The 10727-nt window shown below is 42.2% G+C and overlaps 1 pseudogene; it reads right to left on the bottom strand.

Annotated features, from left to right (window-relative positions):
- Positions 1–7133: 7133 nt before the first annotated feature.
- Positions 7134–9365, bottom strand: LOC111551236 (annotated as a pseudogene).
- Positions 9366–10727: the final 1362 nt, after the last annotated feature.

Genomic DNA, 10727 nt, shown 5'->3' with positions numbered 1-10727 from the left:
TATTTCTGTAGGATAAGTGGTGATATCCACGTTATCATTTTTTATTGTGTGTATTTGATTCCCCTTTATTAGTTTAGCTAGTGGTCTATCTATTTTGTTAATCTTTTCAAAAAAACCCAGCTTCTAGGCTTATTGATTTTTTGAAGACTTTTTTGCATTTCTATCTCTTTCAGTTCTGCTCTGATCTTAGTTATTTCTTGTCTTCTGCTAGCTTTTGAATTTGTTTGTTCTTGCCTTTCTACTTCTTTTGTGATGTTAGGGTGTTGATTTTAGATCTTTCCAGATTTCTGTTGTCAGCATTTAATGCTATGAATTTTTCGTCCCCAGCTAATCAGCAGCACCCATTCCCTATCCACATGCACACCAAATTATCCTTAAAAACTCTAGCCTCTGAATTACTGGGGAGCAGATTTGAGAAATATCTCCTGTCCTTCTGCTCAGCTACCTTGTGATAATTAACCTCTTTCTCTATGGCAACTTCTGCTGTTCTCTGTATCATCTTTTTTCGGCAGCAGAAAAGAAAAATCCATCAGACAGTTACACCCTTTTACCCCCCATCCTGCAAAAAAAGTTAACATCCTAATCCCTTGAATCTGTTGTAGGGGATCAGAATTTTCCACCCCCAAATATTCTACCCTGACGTAAGTATTATTTCAAGTTGAAGACAATTGAGAAAAAGTTCACTGCCCTCCTTCCATCTTCCTAAAAACAGGGTATAAATTTTCCTTGTGAAGGTATCCCTCCCTGTCCTGTAGTAGAGAGAACAACCCTCAGTGCCATAGACAGAAATGGTACCAGAAGAGTCACATAAAGAAACCTTACTGGCTAACCCTGGGGGGCTAACATTAATGATTCTCCTACATTTACCTTTTCACAAGTTATCACTGCTAGAACATTTAGAAACCTCTTTCCTTTGTCTTGTCATTTCTCTATACATTTGTCATCCTTGAAGTGGTAAAAAAGCCTCCAAGTCTGGCTACTTCTTTGGGGCGGGTTGAGAGGGTTCTCTTTTCCATAATTTCCCCTTCCCATTTAAAACTTTTAAGATCAAATAAAATGTGTATGCTTTTCTCTTCTTAATACGTCTTTTATCAGTTTATTTCACAGACTCAGCCACTGACCCTAAGAGGGTAGAGGGAAATTATTATTATTATTTTTGCCCTGCATTGTGAATATGTTACCTTATATGGCAAAGGGGAATTAAGGTTGCAGATGGAATTGCTGGCTTTGAAGATGAAAGGAGAAGCCACAAGCCCAGCAAGGCAGGTAGCATCTAGAAGTTGAATAAAACAAAGATATGAATTATCCCGTATAGCCCTCAGGAAGAAACACAGCTGTCTTAGTCCATTTTGTGTTGCTATAACAGAGTAGCACAGATCGCGTAATATATAAAGAAAAGAAATTTATTTCTCATAGTCATGGAGGCTGGGAAGTCCAAGATCAAGAGACCTGGCATCTGGCAAGGGCCTCTGGCTGTGTCATGCCATGATGGGATGTGAGAGGGCATGAGGGGTGAAAGACAGAGAGACAGAGTGAGAGAGAGAGAGTGCAAATTCACAGCCTCAAGTCCTTTTCTAATCTGCATTACCCTATTCATGAGGGTGGAGCCCTCATGATCTAAACATTTCCTATTAGGCCCCACCTCCTGACACTATTGCATTGGAGATTGAGTTTCTAACACTTACTTCTTGAGGGACACATTAACAACACAACAATCCTTCTGACATCTTGATTTTAGCTCAGTGACTGCCATTTGGGATTTCGAATCTCTAGAAAGGTAAGAGAATAAATTTGTATTGTTTCAAGCCGTTAAGTTTTCAGTGATTGTTTTTGAGACAGGGTCTTGCTCGGTTGCCCAGGCTGGAGTGCAGTGGTGTGAACATGGCTCACTGTAGCCTTGAATTCCTGGACTCCAGCAATCCTTCCACCTCAGCTTCCTGAGTAGCTGGGACTACAGGCATGCACCACCATGCCTAGCTAGTTTTTTCCTTTTGGTAGAAACAAGGTCTTGCCATGTTGCCCAGGCTGGTCTTAAAGACCTGGGCTCAAGTGATCCTCCTACCTTGGCCTTCCAAAGTGCTGGAATTACAAATGTGAGCCACTGCCTCGGCCTATGGTAACTTTTTTTTTCTTTCTTTGAGATGGCGTTTTGCTCTTGTCACCCAGGCTGGAGTGCAATGATGCAATCTCAGCTCACGGCAACCTCCACCTCCTGGGTTCAAGTAATTCTCCTGCTTCAGCTTCCCGAGTAGCTGGGATTACTGGCACCCACAACCATGCCCAGCTAATTTTTATATTTTTAGTAGAGATGGTTTCTAGTAGTAGTAGGTTTTTAGTAGTAGTAGGTTTCACCATGTTGGCCATGCTGGTCTCAAACTCCTGACCTTAGGTTATCCACCTGCCTTGGCCTCCCAAAGTGCTGGGATTACAGGCATCAGCCACCGTGCCTGGCCTGGTACCTTTTTAAATAGAAGCTGTAGAAAACTAGCACAGGATTTATTTATAGGTTTAGTTTATTCATTTTAATTGCTATCTAGAATCCCACTGTATGTGTCCTTTGCCTATTACTTCTCAAAATTGTATTTGAGAGATTCAATCACGCTGCATGTGCCTGTATTTTCTATAGTTTTATTAGTTTTCTGTTGAATGACTATACAACATTTTATTTCTTTATACTCCTGTTGATGGACATTATTTCCATTTTTTTGTTATAAGCAATGCTATGAAAATTTTTGAATTTGTTTTCTATGTATATGTACAAGAATTTCTCATAGGGGCTGGGCACAGTGGCTCACACCTGCAATCCCACATTTGAGAGGCCAAGCTGGGAGTATCACTGGAGCCCAGGAGTTCAAGACCAGCCTGGACAACATAGCGAGACCTCATCTCTACAAAAAATTTCAAAGCTAGCCAGGCATAGTGACATGCACCTGCAGTCTTAGCTACTTAGGAGGTTGAAATGGAAAGATCTCTTGAGCTCAGGAGGTCAAGGCTTCAGTGGGTGTTGATTGTGCCACTATACTCCAGCCTGGGCAACAGGGCAAGACCCTGCCTCAAAAGAAACAAAAAGATTTTCTTAATAGGCCGATGGGTTGATAGCCCACTGGGATAATGAATCTAATGTGCAGCCAGGTTTTTAACTGAAGGGGAGTGGAACTGCTGGATTGTAGGGAGTGTGCATCATTAACTTCATTATATGGACTAAATTGCTCTCCAAAGTGCTTCTACCAATTTAACCTCCTCTGGCAATGCATAAAGGCATCCATTTTCCTATAAATTCAAATTTGACTTTAAACTTTTTGCCAATATGATGAACATAAATGGCTTCTCCTTTTTATTTTAATGTGCATTTCCCTGATTACTAGAAAGGATGAACATGTTTACATATGTTTATTGGCCATCTGCCTTTCCTGTTCCTTGAATTGTCTGGATAATGTGGAACAATATAAGAGACAGACCCGACATGCAGGACAACGCCAATGTGAAAATGCAATTGAACTTCCACAGGCCTTGATGGTTATTTAAGTAGTATTTATTAAATTTAAGTAACTTTAAGTGAAATTTATATGAGGAACTCATGAATGTATTATTTAATAAAATGTATCATGAATGTATCACTTAATAAAATCTAAGTAATAATATTTGTCTTTTCACGTGAAGAGTAATTTAAAGCTATTGAAACTCTGAGAAACTTTAATATGGCTCTTTTGACAAACACTTCCTACTTTTTTATTTTTTATTTTTTGAGATGGAGTCTCACTCTGTTGCCCAGACTGAAGTGCAGGGGCGTGACCTCGGCTCACCGCAACCTCTGCTTTCTGGGTTCAAGCAATTCTCCTGTCTCAGCCTCCTGAGTAGCTGGGATTACAGGTGCCTGCCCCCATGCCCAGCTAAGTTTTGTATTTTTAGAAGAGACAGTGTTTCACTGTGTTGGCCAGGATGGTCTCAATCTCCTGATGTCAAGTCATCCTCCCGCCTTGATCTTCCAAAGTGCTGAGATTGCAGGCGTGTGCCACCGCATTCGGCCAACATGTCCTACTTTTTGTTTCTGATTTAGCACTCAAATGTCAAGAACAGGAACCCATTTTTCATTAAATAATGAACACATTTTAGATTCTAACCAGTTTATTTAACGATGAACACATTTTAGACTCTAACCAGTTCATTTAAGCAGAATTAAAAACTTCTAGAAACAAGGATATCATCTTGATAATTATTGAATGTTTAAAAGTATTTAATTCTTAGGTTAAAGGAAAGAACTTAGGAAATCACAGAGGGGCATTGGTGGCTGGGTGTTCTGCTCAATGGCTCTAAAGCTGCAGTGTGCGAGACAACCGCTTACTCCAAAGATTTGTTCATCCAACTGGTGATACTCTCCTTTCCCAGTTCCCTACTCTCCTCTGGTTCTTAAGTTGAGAAATATCAGAAGCAAAAAGTCAGAAAAACCATGATGCTATCTGTGATTTCACTGCTCCCTCTTTCGGACATAGACTGCACCTGCATCATGAGAGTCATCCACTTTCCACTGCATAATAAAATAAGTGACTTTCGTTTCTGTATTTCTACTTTGTAACCAAAACTATCAAAAGGTATTTAGCACATAAAGACCTCAAATTGATATCTTTTTATATATTTACCTATTTAATTTAGATATATCTCTCTGCCATAGCTATATAAATATAGACAGGTAGATGGATGATAGAGAGATGGAGATATAGCTAGAGATATAGATAGATATAGGTGACAGGCTTGTTTTCCTTCTGTTTGTTCTTTCTAAGTCTTTGTGACATGGAATTTCCCTCCACGAAGCATTTAAAAATATTGTTATCAATTGACAATTTACCCTTGACTTGATGTCTTTTTATCAAATTCTATTTCATACTTTTTTATTTGTTATTTTTTATTTATTTATTTATTTTTGAGACGGAGTCTTGCTCTGTCGCCCAGACTGGAGTGCAGTGGCCGGATCTCAGCTCACTGCAAGCTCCGCCTTCCCAGTTCACGCCATTCTCCTGCCTCAGCCTCCCCAGTAGCTGGAACTTCAGGCGCCCGCCACCTCGCCCGGCTATTTTTTTGTATTTTTTAGTAGAGACGCGGTTTCACCGTGTTAGCCAGGATGGTCTCGGTCTCTTGACCTCATGAATCGCCCGTCTCGGCCTCCCAAAGTGCTGGGATTACAGGCATGAGCCACCGCGCCCGGCCAATACCTTTTAGTCATAATATTTATCTAGTTTTCTGATGTGATGCCCTAAAAGAGAAATTGGCTCAGCACAAATCACCGACTTTGTATGACTATTCTTTTAATTTTATTATTATTTATTATTATTATTATTTTGGACAGAGTTTTGCTCTGTAGCCCAGGCTGCAGTGCAGTGGCATGATCTCAACTCACTGTAACCTCTACCTCCTGGGTCCAAGCAATTCTCCTGCCTCAGCCTACTGAGTAGCTGGTATTACAGGCACATGCCACCACTCTCAGCTAATTTTTTGTATTTTTAGTAGAAACAGGGTTTCACTATGCTGGTCAGGCTGGTCTTGAACTCCTGACCCCAAATGATATACCCGTCTCGGCCTCCCAAAGTGCTGGGATTACAGGCATGAGCCACCACGCCCAGCCATATTATTATTATTTTTGAGACAGGCTCTGTTTCAAAGGGCTGGAGCTGCAATCACGGCTCACTGCAGCCTTAACGTCTTGTGCTCAAGTGATCCTCCCACCTCAGCCTCCTGAGTAGCTGGGACTGCAGGTGTGTGCCACCATGCCCAGCTAATTTTTGTAATTTTGCAGAGATGGGGTTTCTCCATGTTACCCAGGCTGGTCTCAGAACTCCTGGGCTCAAGTGATCTGCCCGCTTTGACCTCCCAAGGTGTTGTGATTACAGGTGTGAGCCACCACGCTCAGCACCAACTTTATTATACCAGCCTATATTTTATTCCTTTCCTTTCTATTCTTCCCTCCCTCTCTTCCTACCTTTCCTGCTTTCTCCACTATTTTCTGTGATCTTCTGTAACTGCTGAAATGATCACAAGTATTCTTTGCTACAGTGCAAGGTATATTGGGATAACAAAATATATGGGGAAGATAATAGCCATATATAAGTCAGAGGGTCCCTCTATTACTTTTGTTATTCATTAAGTTGAGCCAAGGTTTTGTTGGCTTTACAATTAATTGGGAGATACAAGCATATGATGCAAAATTCATGTGGTATCAAAATGTACACAGTGAGGGAAAAGTCTGTTTTACACATCAGCTTCCTGCCTAAGGGACAATCTCCGTTGTCTGTTCCTTAACACATGTATTTTAAAGGCGAAATTCTCTGCACATGGTTAACAAAATGAAGTGGAATTTCAGAGTGATATTATGTTCCTCATTTAATGGAGAGAAAAAAGAATATGCCCTCAAATGCCCTTCTGCCTCCCCTCCCCTCTCTCCCTTCCTTTCTTCTTTTTTGAGATGGAGTCTCGCTCTGTCGCCCCATCCCTCCCCTCCCTTTCCCTCCCTCCCTCCCTTCTTTTTTGAGATATTTATTTATTTATTTATTTATTATTATTATTTTTTTGAGTCTTGCTCTGTCGCCTAGGCTGGAGCACAATGACGCGATCTCAGCTCACTGCAACCTCTGCCTCCTGGGTTCAAGCAATTCTCCTGCCTCAGTCTCCCAAGTAGCTGGGATTACAGGCACAGGCCACTATGCCTGGCTAATTTTTGTGTTTTATTTTTTATTTTTTTTCACTGTTTAAGGAATTTTTATTAAAGCAATAATTTTATAATCCAAATTAGGTTTCCTTGCTCAGTTATCATTTCTGTTACTTAAAACAGAACTGGCCGGGCGCGGTGGCTCAAGCCTGTAATCCCAGCACTCTGGGAGGCCAAGATGGGCGGATCACAAGGTCAGGAGATCGAGACCATCCTGGCTAATACGGTGAAACCGTGTCTCTACTAAAAATACAAAAAACTAGCCGGGCAAGGTGGCGGGCGCCTGTAGTCCCAGCTACTCAGAAGGCTGAGGCAGGAGAATGGCTTAAACCTGGGAGGTGGAGCTTGCAGTGAGCTGAGATCCGGCCACTGCACTCCAGCCTGGGTGACAGAGCGAGACTCCGTCTAAAAAAAAAAAAAAAAACAGAACTGACATTTTGAGCTATTCCACAGTAAAGAATTACAAAATTAAAGAAAGGAATGCTTTAAATTGTTGTACTTTACTGAAAATTCTTTTTCCCAGAGTCTGTAAAACATTAATGTGTTTTCACATTTTACTATTTGTGTGTGTGTGTGAGTGTGTTTTAATTTTTAAATCAGTAAGTAGTCTAGGACTAGCGTTGTTTGCTAGACCTGGCATTTGCTTGGTACATAAGGTTCAAAGTTTCTTTTCAAATTTATTTTATAATTTGCAATGTTTTTTCCATAATGTTTACATTTTTTGATATTTAGATATTTTTCTTCTGTGAAGTAAAAGTTTCTTTTCGTGGTCCCTGATCAATTTTAAACTGTTGGAACACAGGTGGCACTGTTAACTGCATTCTGGGCAGCCTCTTTAGCTTGGTGGGCTTGTAGTACAGCTACAGCTTCATCAGCCTTAGAACAGAGTGACTCAGGAGACTCCAGCATATGAAGAAGTTCTGAATTACCAATCTCCAACAACATGCCAGTGATTTTACCAGCGAGAGAAGGGTGCATGGCTTGAATAAGAGGAAACAGCTGTTCACCCAACATTTGCTTTTGCTCTTGAGGATGGGCAGACACCAACATGGAAGCAGTCAAAAGGTTCCTGACCTTGTACATGGACAGCAGGCTGTTGCATTCTAACTTGTGGCTGTGCATTACGATGTTTCTGAGGATTTCGAACTCCCGCAGCATAGTTATAATGTGGAGTTGCACAGCAGCAGCTGCAGAACATGGACAAATTGTCTGTGTTAATGTGTTAGCAACACGCTGTGTTGACATGATTCGTGTAACCTGTGAAGAAGCTGGTCTCATAGTACCAAATGGTGGTCTAGGGGCAGCTGGGTGGATAGCACTGGGCATATTTTGGAATGGATGAGGTCTGGCCCCCTAGGCAATCCAGCGAGGACTTGGTCTTAGTTAAGCAATTTGGCTAGAAGGATGGTATGCAGCACCGTTCTGAGTCTGTGGGAGAGCTCCATGAAGTAACCTGAAGGAGGTGCTGGCTGGTAGGGGTTGATTACAGGGTTGGGCGTAGCTCATACACTTGCCATTCTCTGCATATACTGGTTAGTGAGGTGAGCCTGGCACTCTTCTTTGCGCTGAGCTAAATCTACATACAATGGCTTTGTGGCCACAATTCTACCATTCATTTCTGTAACTGCTTTAGTGGCTTCTTCTGGTGAAGAGAAACATACAAAACCAAACCTTTTGCTGCAACCACCCTCCATCATAACCTTTGCACTAGTGATTGTACCAAATGGAGAAAACTCTTTCCGGAGACGTTCATCATCACTGCCATCATCAAGATTTTTCACATAAAGATTAACACCCTGGTATCTGGTGATTCCATCTTGCTTCATCTGTTCAAACTTGCGCTTAAGTTCTGTCTGCCGTTTCACTTTTTTCTGAGCTCTACCAACATAAATTTGTTTTCCATTGAGCTCCTTTCCATTCATTTCATCCACAGCTTTCTGTGCATCTTCAAGCCTTTCAAAGCTTACAAATTCAAATCCTTTGGATTTTCCACTTTCATCAGTCATTACTTTCACATTTAAGGTAGGCCCAAACTTGCCAAAGAGATCCTTAATGCGCTCATCATCCATGTCTTCTCCAAAATTCTTAAGGTAAACATTGGGGAACTCTTTTGCCCTAGCTCCAAGTTCAGCTTCTCCTTCTTTACGAGACGTAAATCATGCAACAACTACTTTGCTATCATTTAGGAGCATTCCATTCATTTTTTCCATAGCTCTTTCAGCTGCTTCCTGTGTCTCAAAGTGTACAAATCCACTTTGTCCTTGGAATCATTCTCATCACAGACCACCTTACATGAAAGGATGTTACCAAAAGGAGAAAATGTATCATACAGTGTTTATTATCAATGGATTTGTCCAGATTTTTAATATATGTAGCCCACTCCACTTCTGCAAAGTGATGGATCACGCTGAGACCACACGATGCCTACTGCCTTGCCCTTTATAACATCAAAATTCACAGTGTTCACAGCATGCTCCGCGTCCGCCGGCTGCTGGAAGTTCACATACGGGCAGCCCAAAGAGCAGCGGGTGTTCATGTCCCTGCAGACCCCGATGGAGAGGATGCGCCAGGCCGGGCTGAACTCCTAGAGCATGGCGTGGGTCACGTCGGGATGGAGGTCCTGCAGGTAGAGCGAGGACGTGGGGTAGCTGGGGGCACCGGGGTTCATCTCGGCAGGGCTGCCCGCAGGGCCACGGGCCGCGACCTTTCCATGAGAGGAGGAGAGGGAGTGCCGGGGCTGGGAGCCGGAGATGGGAGGAGGTGAGCGGGGGCAAGCACAGAGGGCCAAAAATCACCCGGAATCGAAAACTACTCAACCGCCCAAGAGCGGTGTTGATCCGCTGCCGCTGGCTGCGGGCGAGGGTGGCGGTGTCAGTCCGGGCAGCGGGAAGGCCTCGGTCTCTTGGTTTCTCCTTGGAGCTGCTGCGGGCGGGCGGGTCGGCCTCGGCTGCTTCAAGGCGTTATTTTATAAAAGAGGAAGAAATAAAAATAAAAGTCTACGGCGGGGGAGAGGCAGATTTTTTGTACATTTTGGGGAAGTTTTAAAAACTTTTTTAGTTTTTTTTTTTTTTTTTTAAATAATAAGTGTATGTTCCGAGCCTGGAGCACATACTCCGCACTCTCACCACTAACCGCCCGGGAGAAGGGGCTAACTTTGTATTTTCAGTACAGACGGGGTTTCGCCATATTGGCCAGGCTGGTATGGAACTCCTGACCTCAGGTGATCCGTCCGCCTAGGCCTCCCAAAGTGCTGAGATTACAGGCGTGAGCCGCCACACCCGGCCAGTTTTTCTTTTTTTCTGATGTAGGCGCTTGTAGCTATAAAATTCCCTCAGTACTTACTGCTTTTGCTGTATCCCATAGATTTTGGTATGTTGTGTTTCCATTATCATTTGATTCAATAAATATTTCAATTTCCTTTTTAATTACTTCATTGATCCACTGGTTGTTCAAGAGTATATTGTTTCATTTCCATGTGTTTATATAGTTTCCAAAATTCCTCTTGTTATTAATTTCTAGGTTTGTTTCAATGTGATCAGAGAAAATGTTTGATATTATTTCAGTTTTTTTTGTTTTTTTTAGACCAAGTCTTGCTCTGTCACCCAGGCTGGAGTGCAGTGGCGTGATCTTGACTCATTGCAACCTCTGCCTCCTGGGTTCAAATGATTCCCTTGCTTCAGCCTCCCAAGTAGCGGAAAATACAGGCTTGCGCCACCATGCCTGGCTAATTTTTGAATTTTTAGTAGAGATGGGGTTTCACTATGTTGGCCAGGCTGGTCTCAAACTCCTGACCTTGTGATCTTCCTGCCTTGGCCTCCCAAAGTGTTGGGATTACAGGTGTGAGCCACCACACCCGGCCCAGTATTTTTTTTTTTTTTTTAATGTTTTAAGACTTGTTTTGTGACCTAAGAGATGGTCTATTCTTGAGAATAATCTATGTGCTGAGGAAAATAATGTGTATTCTGCAGCCATTGGATGAAGTGTTCTGTAAATACCTATTGGATCCGTTTGTTTTATAATGCAAATTAGG

The sequence above is a fragment of the Piliocolobus tephrosceles genome, chromosome 10, assembly GCF_002776525.5.
Source record: "Piliocolobus tephrosceles isolate RC106 chromosome 10, ASM277652v3, whole genome shotgun sequence".
Classification (NCBI taxonomy): Eukaryota; Metazoa; Chordata; class Mammalia; order Primates; family Cercopithecidae; genus Piliocolobus; species Piliocolobus tephrosceles.
The sequence above is the reverse complement of the archived record's forward strand: the minus strand, read 5'-3'. Positions and strand labels throughout refer to the sequence as shown.